An 11670-nucleotide genomic window follows, 5' to 3' on the forward strand; every position below is an offset into this window, starting at 1 on the left:
TGTGACTACAAACTTTAACTAATTCAATCCTTTACCTTGGGTTTTCATATCTCCCCACAATACTAAATGATGTTTACCACTTCAGAATATTAAACCCTTTAACACCTTCAGCAATATTCATTCTAATGAAATTAAAGTCAGTAACCCATTTGTTTCCCCACTATGAAAGTTGCCCATATCCTATGAAATAGTGAATAAAATAACATAAACCATGTGTGCCCTTGCATCCAGCACACTTGGAATATCTTAATACACATGGATACACAAATTTAACTCACCATTCCCCTACTTCATTACTTTTAAAGACACCTTATTTTCTTCTTGCTTGGGACAATATTTTTAGATCTTTCATTTATTCAAAGAATAATGCACATTTTTAGTTTCCACATATGCATATTTTCAAACACTGAGTCCACGGTGATGGAATGAAGCACATCCCAATTACTTAAAGGAGTTCACATTGTAATCTCCAGTCACAACACCTCTAATTATCAGACTTTTGAACAGTCAAAAAATGTTCAAGAGTGCTGGAAATAATGAAGAAAGAAGAGTTGTTCCAGATTTTAGAATCACAAATGCTTATTTCAATAATCTTTGAATGATATCAATCACCAGTGCAATTATAAGTATGAAGAATCCTAGATTGAGTCTCAAAGACTGAAGCTACAATTATTAGTACATGAGGTTGAAATAAAGTTTCCAGCCATGATGATAAACAACTCCATTGACTAAGACTAGTAATCACTATTCTCTGGATTTTTCATCAACATTGGGTGATGCAGTTGGTGTCTTCTATCTTTTGTATCAGATTGGAGGCTTTAAATGAGGATGAAATGAAGATTTAAGAGGTTACTGGAAGCTTGTATCACCATCATTCATCTACAGAAGACCTACATGTACTTGTAGTGATATGTTTCAAGGTATTTAGATGCAATCATAGTGAAAGTATTCCCTGTTCAGGAAAATGGTGAACATCCATTGGTAGAAAAATAAGCTTGTTATTTTAGAGTTAGTGGAGATTTCCCCAATCCAGTACCAGTATGGAGATTGCAGTAAATGAATGTCCACCAAACATATATAGACACCCAACAAAAGGTATTGTGAATAGTTTTTGGAACAACCCCATTGCCAAAACATAATGATGCCCACCAAGCTTCAATAACTCCTTCAAGTGATACAATATGATTGAGATGCATATTCCAAGAATAGGGGACATGCCTCATGCTGTTACAATAGTCTATGGACATTAACCAGCAAATGATCTAAGGTTCATATTTTAAGAGATCCACACAGCAATAGCCACATGTACAGACATTTGAGTTCTCCTCTCACCAATTTCTGGAATTGATACAATATTTCAAGATATTTGAATAAAAAACATGGGGAGTGAACTTGATAGAGATTCAAGAGGGAGAGAGAATTAGAGATGAATCATGTTTCATGTGTGCATCTTGATTATCAATTAATTTGCAGTCTTGTTAATTTAAAAACAAATATTGAAGAGGCTTACTAAATTGTATACGCTTCATAGAATTGTGATTTCATTTCCTATAAATTTCCCTTGCAGTAAAATATATTATAAAATATGATTATTATAAGGAGGTATCATTCCTTCTAATAATGACATTTTGGGTTTTGGTTTTGGCTCTCAATCAAAGACTAAAAAATGCATATGGAGTCGATCTCAAATTTGTTAACTTCTCTTTGAAGCTATATCATCTCTTTGTTATTATATAATGTCTAAGATGAAACAATATTAATTTTTGGATTAATGAAATGCTTTATTTAAATAACTCAGTTTGATTTTCATTGTTATTCTTTCTTTCTTCTACAGGAAAAATCAAATGTGGTTGCTGACATTATGGCTATTTTTCTCACACACACACACGCTTAAATTCAATTACACTACCATCACCATGTAAGGGATTATTTGCTCATCTACAATTATGCCACCTTCCACAAAAGTGTTAGTTTTTATAAACTTCTGTTATTCTTAAATTCAATTACACTACCATCACCATGTAAGGGATTATTTGCTCATCTACAAGTATGCCACCTTCCACAAAAGTGTTAGTTTTTATAAACTTCTGTTATTCTTGACACAATCCCTATTGGGACTTTTGGCAAACTTCTTTCATAGTAACCAACGTCCCTCATGTGACAGTTGGCCTGAAATATTAAGAATAAGGCATTACATCAAAGACATAATTTCCACACTAAAAATTATATTTTATTAAATCAAAGTTAGTGATATTAAGCAACCTTAAAAATTCCTCTAAACTCAGTCAAAAGTATATTAAGTTAAAGCTGAAAATAGGACCTTTTGTCTTGTCAAATAGGTCTTGCAGAAATCCGATGCTGGTAAATATACTGCAGATCAATGCATCATTATGGCTTCTCTTTAAATTAATCATCGACTTATGAGAAGCATTTAGCCTGATGCCCAACACTGAGGATATTGAACTCCGATTTGGATTTTGTAATTTTTCTTAGAATATACAAGTGGATGGTTGATGTTAGGTTCTATTTTTACACATAATATGATTAATGTGTGATTTGTGAAGTGTGTTATTGACTCATGTTTTGCATTTTTCCATTGAGGATTTTTTATTCCATTATCTTTATACATTGGCAGCAATTGCAGAGCATCAGGGCAGCTCTGAAGTATTGAAGCAGGTTATTTTCAACATCATTGGCACTTTTCAAAATGATATTTTGATTTGAGCTAGAGAGAACAATGTGCATAGACCTTGAACTACTGTTAATTTTTGAAATATTAAATGTACAGTGTAGCAGTGACTTGTACCAGGGATTAGATTGATCCATTAGTGGTCCATTTTTGAAGAAATCAATGACTCAGGGTTCCAAGAGCTATTTAGTTTTGTCCTAACAACTACTGTAATTCTGTATTCTTAAATAATGGCATGATTTGATTGATGAAACACATATCAACAGAAGCTATGATTTTTTATCATGCTAACTATTAATATTTATGGCTTTTTAGGCTATTGCAGAAATTTTATCTTTTGCTGATAAGCAACATGCCCAATGGTTAACTAGAACTCAATTAGTCGACGATATACAAAAAAAAAACATGTTCTAAATTTGTTGTGAAGGGTATTTCACTTTGGAGCTTATGTTTTTTTTCCTAATGTTTGAATAATATTTTCACCTTCGAAATCCTCTTGCTGGAATGCAATACTGCCTTTTCTTTCTATTAATGCTTTACAATTTAATGAGTTCAATGAAAAATTCTTGTCCTATTTTGATGCATGGAATGGTAGGGTGGATTCACTTCTTAGAGGTGGATTACTTGAAGGCACCCTCACAGAGCTACTTGGCCCTTCAGCATCTGGTAAATCCAAGTGTGATTTGCACCTTTTATTGTATATTGCACTTAAACCAGATAATGCTAACATCATGTACTTTATTTTGAATATTCTTTCACTATATTAGATAGGTCTCCAAATTGTTTATGTTTTTTATGGCAAACCTGTTTTCATCTTGGGCTTGGTTATGAAATAATTGTTTATTCTTTGTCAGATACCCTTACCTACATTGATTCTTCAGCTAATTTTAGAATTTAAATTTTAAGCGGTTGAAATTATTATCAAATCTTTACCTGTACTGTTGTTGCTAATATTTGTGGTACAAATGCATTGAATGCAGATATACTTACATGCTACTTCCCACATTGCATGTCATTCTCAAGCAGCAGCCATGTACTTGGACACTTGTAACTCAATCTCCTCTATACGCATTGTAGATTTCCTTGGTGAGCTTTGTAAATCTCCCCGTGTCAAAGGTCAGATATTGTCTTTTTCCTGATATTGAGTTGATAAAATTGGGTACATTTAAAATAAGTTCAGAGTGCATGCTTGATACCTTCACCTCGACCATTTCTTCTTTGACATTTTGTTATCATCAATTCTTATGTTTCCTTCTCTGAGAAAATGGAGTCAAATATATGATATTGATTTATGGCACAATGTGTTTCAGCATATCTTTTGGTAATTGCATGCAAATAATTAGATCTATCCATTATAGCCAATATCTTACATTAATGTCAAGTTTATTTTCATTGAGAAGTCTCATCATTGATCTTTTAAAGTCTTATATTTCTTTATGGAATTGAGGAAATCCATTTAATAAATCCCATGATATCTTTGTCCTAGCAACTATGAAACTTAGGTTTTTCTGATACTCTTATTACCACCAACATTCAGCTCTAAAAGGAAGTTAGTTGGAGTTTCCTTCATCCTTGTTATCTTTTTGAGTTTGTCTAGACTACGTTGAATTTAAGTAGGGTTTCCCTCTCCCACCAACACTCTTTGGTATCTATATTGATGATTATGATAATTTTCTTAGACAAGGTACCCCTGCAGATGATGATTGGCTTCTTTACCATTTTCTGATTGGTATTTACTCTTTGCTGATAATGTGTTCCTCCTATCGAATTCTGCTGACAGTTTGCAAGGACAATTTGATGCCCTTTCTGAGTTTCATAATCTTCACCAACCTAGATAAAACTAAATTCGTAGTCTTCAACACCTCTAAGGATGCTCTTTCTAGGTTTCATTTATTATACTTACGTAGGAGTTCAATTTATGGGTCTCTCTCCTACCAACTTGCATGTCTTTCCCTTACAAGGGAGACACCATGCTCTTTGCTTTTGAGTTCCCTTGTTTTAAGTTACATTTCATGGTCATTCCTTACAAGATGCACCCTTCCTATAAAAAGATTCAGCTTCAACTTTTTATTTTTTTAACGTTTCCATCCATAGTTTGGGTTCTTGTGACTACACTTGGTTTGAAAGGGTTTAGAATATCTTGCTTCAGCATGTGAATGTAGAGATTTCTCAATGTATTATCTAGGATAATCTTCTACCCAACACCTTTATCTCGAGGTTATCTTCAGATTCACTATGATTCTTAAGAAATTGAGATCAATGTGTAGTTTTTCTTGAACCATGGTGGGAATATCCTAGGCTGTTACCTGAAAGCTTCTATCACCAATGCAGGCAACGAATCGCTTATCTAGAGTGGCTTGAGCATATCCTAGTGTATCTCCAACAAACCAAACAATTGATCCATACTACATTTGGAGATTATAACCACAAGTCTCTGGGATTTTAAGCTTTTGGAAAGTACACCAAGAGTCACTAGTTTCTGCAATGATAGTTGTCTCATTCAATAGCATGGCCTGCATGTGTTCGAATAACACATTGACTCTAAGAGCCTCGTTTTGAGCACCTTTTAAGGGAGCACCATGAGGTACCAAGATACACTAATAATTGTAGAATGCTTTTGTATTTCTCTTCAACTTCTTTGCAAGGGCTTCTAAGAAGTCTTTCATTAGTATACAACCGAAAGTATATAGGTCCATTTACGATAGTGATCTTGTTAGGTTGCACAATTATAGCTTTATCCTTCTTCAATAGAAATGAATATCCCTTTGAACTATAATCATTGAAAATGGGTCTTGCAAATAAGTAACCATCTATAGACTCAACTATTTTAGTACAAAATACAATATTGACTGCACTCCAGTAAGTCCCTATGTAGTGTGGAAGAGTCTCTAAAACCTTACCTTTAGCATATGGCTTTGCAAGCACAACATAACCTAAAGCATTTGCCAATTCCATAAATGCATCATTTTCCTTAGCAACCATGAGCTTTGGACCACCAACCAACACTAACTTAACTACTGCATTTAGGAACTCTATAGTAGTTTCCACAATTGCTTCCAAACTTCTTGAATTGCTTAGCCTGGGAGTGAGACAAAATGGAACAAGCTCATGAGTGAACATATGGTATGGAATTCTAGGGATATGATAGCTAAGGCTAATATAAACTGGCTTAATCTCCATAAGAATTATAGAAATGGCATGATCAATGAGTTCATTGGCATCATCCGGATTATTCACAATTACCTGGGCACAAGTTGCAGTCTAAAAGCATTGATACTCTTGGATAAAGTCAAGAAGCCCAATGGTATGATGAAGAACTTAGTTGGTTCCATTGTCACAACTGTGCATTTTTCAATATTAGTAGTGCATGAATGCTTTTTCAATGATATACAACATTCAAAAAATAAATCAAGGAGGATCCATTAGAAAAATAAGTAAATGCAGAAGATGCATCATCTAATATTATGAAACAATTCAACCTACATGAGTGTCAAAAAATTAGTTATTTTGGTGCTTCTAGTCTAGTTAGAACAAAATGAGACAAGGGATACACAACTTACCCTAGTCTTAAAGAAGGTATATCATCACAAAAGTCAATCTTCAAGAAGTTGAGATCAATACACTTATCAAATAGAACCATTGCAAGTCTTTCAAGCCCAAGTCCAAAGCCCACGGAATGATTCTTAGCCTGTCATTGGCATTTATTATTTGCTTTCTCAGTCAGTCCACAACCCAACACCTTCATCCACTTCTCATGAGTGACTAATCTAAAGTATCAATAGTTAATTCCCAAAAATCATCTTACACATTTGAAACTTCTTTCAATTAAAAAAGTTGTAATAAAAGACTGAAAATTAAAAAAAAATGGTGATGAACCAATGTTGGTGTATCAGAAAATGCTATTACTCTATCAAATATAATGCTTCATACTTATCTCTCTGCTTAACCTTGTCTAAATCTACCTTTAACTATTTGTTTATATTAATTATACATCACTACTTTAATTACATCAATGCTAAGAGCCTTAATCAAGGAGCAACCATACTTCTTGGGCGATTTTGTATGCATTATTGTTGATAAAAAAGTTCTTGCACAATTCTTACTACTTATATATATTGTTATTAATAATACATATTGTTTCTCCACACAGATCATTCACCATAAGTTAATTCAGTTAATCTTAAAACTGTTCATTCCTACTTGCTTCACTGTCATGCTCATAATTATGTCTCTTAGATACTAATCATCTGTTTTGTCAAACACAACTACTACCATTGGTTAACTTCTTTAGGACTAATTGAATTCCTCTAGTAATCACTTCAATTTTCAATATTGTTTTTGGTTCTTCCAACAACAATTGCATCATCTAGAATCACAATTTAATCATTGTTAGATCAGCAGCAACACCAATACCAAAATACTTCACCTGTGAAATTGTGGCTCCAATATATCCCTTCTTACTTGTTCATTGAATGATTTGTATGATTTGATGATTAACTCCTCCTCAAGCCCATATAGAAGGGCATGCATTGGTGGAATGACAATCAACTATGGCTTCAATTGGTTTTGTTGTTGATCTTGACTGTCAAAGACCACTATGATGGTGAAATATCGACCAAACCCCTTCCACTCTCTTCAATGAGTAACAAGAGAATCAATCCATCCATGTAAGATTCTAAATATGTATGCATTGATAATGTTATTTCCCATAATGCTCGAACCCATGGTCTCTGGTGGCCATCACTCTTTCTCAATATGAAGTAATTTATCCTATTTCCTATGTAAATCTATTTGGCTAGAACTTTCTCAATTTGTAGTCTCCTTTAATCTCATAGATAGTCATTATTTTGAGTGGTACTAGGTAGCACATCAATGAGAAATATGATGTTGATTCACATCTCTCTTCTTGGATTAAAATTTGAGACTATACACTAGTTTATAGGATGGTTTGAGTCTTCCACAAATATCTCTATGTGGACACTTGGCTTCTCCAATCATTCCAGAATCAATTCCATTGTTGTATTAAACCCTTGGTACTTAGTTCCAGGCTACTCTATAATGTTCCTTCAACTAAAATCTCTTCTATGATGAGTGTTGCTCTTATCCCCCACCCACCCACCTCAATCAATGTACTAGATGTCTTATTATATCTCTTGCTAGATCATTAATTCATTGTCCAAGGGATGTATCCCATGACCACACAACTTTTGATGTCACTAATACGTCCTTTGTTAATCTTGCAATTACCAAAATGACTATTATGGTGATTGCATACTTTCACCACTAATATCTTGATCATGTGTCCAATGTTTTAACCCTTCTATAATGTTTTAGTCATAATATATGCTATTACATGTATTTATTAATATAATAAATTGTACTCATTACACTCATGTGCATTCATGCATGCATGTCAGTTAACATACATACATACATACATACAAGACTAGCATGCTCAATAAGAATAATCATTACAAACCTTTGAAGATGAATCTATCACCCTTATATCCAAATCACAACTCTATCTAAGATCAAGTATACATTAATCTATATTATCAGATTCTATATATAAAATTATTCTCTCTTGGTAAAGATCGATAAATGATCTTATTAGTTTATCAAACAAGTCAAATAATGATCAGACATATCAATGATAAGCCTTCTTGAGGATTGAGCAAATGATCTTTCCAAGCAAATGCAAATCAGTGACTTGACATAGATATTGTTTAGTAAAGTATTAACAGAACTGATTAGTATAAGATTAATAATTGGTTATATGAATAGTCCTGTCATGAGTGGACATGAGACATGTCCTCTCATGACATGCCTTTTGATCTCATGTCTTTTTGAAGCAACACTTGTACCCAACCAAACAACCAAGAGAGGCATCAAAATCAATCAATACAAAGCAAGATTTGGAGAATAATAAACAATTCAGTCATTGAAGCATTTCTTATCTTTGACACAACAATACATATATAAAGTTCTTGAGTGAATTAGAGATATAAATATTGAACTTTGAATCTTTAATATATCAATCATTAAAGTGGTAACATTCTAAATTTGAAAACATATACATTCTCTAAATCTGAAATAAACTTGATAAAAATTTACATGGTATCAGAGTAGGCTCCTTACTAGGCCTGTGAGTTTTAAAATATTTCATGAGTGATAAAAAGAGATAGAAATTGATTTGAAATAAAACTAACATATAGAATATTGTCGAGAAAAATACTTCCATATATATTCTGTTGTTCGTATGAGTTGCAGCAATCATTACTGATACCACTAGATGTGATTCTTTGCAAAAGTTGGGATAGATTCGAGCAAAGGATAAAAGACGTAGAAAAACTCGATATAATTTTCAGCCACAAATTAGAGATGAAATAACTATGGTAAAGAATCAGAATGCCTCAAGAATATTGTGTTTGTGTGGTAAACACTCAAGGAATACAAGTTCTCCCATATAATGATAATGCCATGATATGCACATAAGTGGGAAAGCCTGAGAAAATTTGTGCACAAAGATTTCAAGGAAAGATCTAGGCCTTTGATCCACATATTCCTTACGTCTCCACTACCACCTATGTTGGACACCAACACTAAATTGAAATAGGAATGCCCCTTTACGAGTTGGGCTTGGTCAAAAAATCTATTTGTGTATCAATGCAATCATCATGAATGTGTTATGTTAAACCATTTAGCTGCATTGCATCCACTTACAACTTTTCAATGCATTTGTTCAAACAATTGGTACATTGTCTGTGATTCAACATCATCCATGGAATTCCATTTCAGTTATGTCGATGTTGGATAATTGTGATTGATAGAGATCCCAATATCCATGCACTCCAATAGATGTCTACGTAGCAATTGAACAACAACAAGAAGTAAAATAAGGTGGCCACAAAAATGGACAAATAGAGGAAGCTTTGTTTCATAAAAACTAATCACATAATTTTACACAACAATCTCTTATTATTAGAGAGTACTTTTTTTTCAAGGCTTATCAAAAAGGTTGCCAAACACACATTATTTATTAGTCTACAATCATTGTAGACTTCAGATTAAATTTTAACGACAACAAAAACAAAAAACAATGAAAACTATTACACAAGAAAACTACACAAGAAAATTACAATTTTTGTAATTATATCTCAGTTTTGAATACTAGTAATCAATTTTCATGATTGTTGTACTTTGTAGTTTACTTTTCTGAATACAAATATTGATGTAAAGTCTTAGCAATTTATGTGTAGACTAAATTGGTAATAGTGATATTAGAGGCATAGTCATTGGATGTTTCCTTTTTGCTCCCATTTTAAGAAATACAAGGCCATAACCTTTTTGGGTGTTATATTGAGAATGGAAAGCAACAAATAATAATTTATTATGTATTCTGTAAAGGGTTCTAGCTCAATGGAAGAGCACCCTGTTTTACAAGCAGGAGGATGGTGGTTCAATTCCATCGTGCCCTATTGTGGCCAAATACACTATAGAATATGTGATTAAATATGCTACTAAATATACTACTCAATATGTGACAATATATATGATTAATACACGACTAATATACCCCAAAATATGTGACTAAATCAACTATAAAATATATGACTAAATATGTGATTAAATATACTACTAAATATACGATTAAATATGTGATTAAATATACTACTAAATATATGATTAAATATGTGACTAAATCAATGATCGAAATTAGTGATCAAATAAGTGATTAAGATAATTTAGTAGTAAATTTAGTAGGATTATAAATGACTGGATATTAACTACTATTAGTCACGTGACTAAGTTTAGTCACATATATACAAATTTTAGTGGTTTTTTTAGTCACATATTGTTGGTTTTATACTAGTGGAGTGTTGGTAAGAGAACGAGAGGAAAGGATTACATTGAGTATTTGGTAAAGCATAAGGACATAAAAGTTGAAGATGTTGTGTGGATTTCTTAATTTGAGTTGGATTTAGCTCGAGTTGTGACACACTCATGATTCAGGAGAATCATTTCTTTTTAATCTTGGTTGTCTGATGCAAGAGTATCCTGGGTTACATTGCTATCCTTCTTAGTAGATATGTGCTCAGTTATCATTGCGAACCTATTCAATGACTTCATTTCTGATTGGCTTGGTGAAGATGTTTCTATCTTCGTTCACTGAGTGGCTCGGGTTCTTCTTTCACTTAGTGGATTTCTATCTTGTGTTCACCAAGTATCTCAATGGCTTTTTGCTACAATTGTTCAGTGATGTTTTGTTGTACTTTCACAGAGTTGTATGTTTGGTTCTTATTTGAGAGCCAAGTTGTGTATTAATTCATGGTCATATTTTAATTTATTAGATTGATCATTAGGATACGTGTAGACCATTATTTAGTTGGCCTTCTCCATATAATGATTTATAATCTTTTGTAAGTCATTTTGGAAAGTATAAATAGGGGGTCTTAGTCTAGGTTTAGGAGAAATTAGTTAGTATGGGAGTTATAATCTGAACAGGAGATCATAGATCCCACAAGCTAGAGGATATTTTCTACATCTGCATATTTGTATTGGTTGTAACCCAAAAGGCCTCACAACTGGGCATGTAAGATGAAATTTTGATGAATTAATGAAAGATTGTTGGTTCTCTCTCATTTCTGGCATTTTCTGTTTGTGATTACTTCCATTGTGTGAACTCAACAAAGTTGCATGGTAATTGGATGAGCCTTTATCCCTAGTTATCATCCCTCCTTATGTTAGTTTTCATATTGGTTTTGATGGTTTTGTAACCCTTATTGGAATTTTTAGATTATGATTATGAGCTTAGTCTGTTGATTTTATTTGACCCTTGGTCTTGTGACCATATTCTAAAGATGGGCTTTTATTTTTATTGATTTCTGAGAATTTTAAATTTTGGGTATTTTACCCTTGTCTTATTTTACGTGCAACCTATATTTTATTGGGATTTTGGAAGCATTTGTTTATATTATGGA

General features: G+C 32.9%; 1 pseudogene; it reads right to left on the minus strand.

Moving 5' to 3' along the window:
* Window positions 1–4896: 4896 nt before the first annotated feature.
* On the minus strand, window positions 4897–6028 carry LOC149576789 (pyruvate decarboxylase 2 pseudogene; annotated as a pseudogene).
* Window positions 6029–11670: the final 5642 nt, after the last annotated feature.

The sequence above is a fragment of the Cupressus sempervirens genome, chromosome 1 (genome assembly GCF_028749045.1).
Source record: "Cupressus sempervirens isolate cs-2001-9-10 chromosome 1, ASM2874904v1, whole genome shotgun sequence".
Taxonomy (NCBI): Eukaryota; Viridiplantae; Streptophyta; class Pinopsida; order Cupressales; family Cupressaceae; genus Cupressus; species Cupressus sempervirens.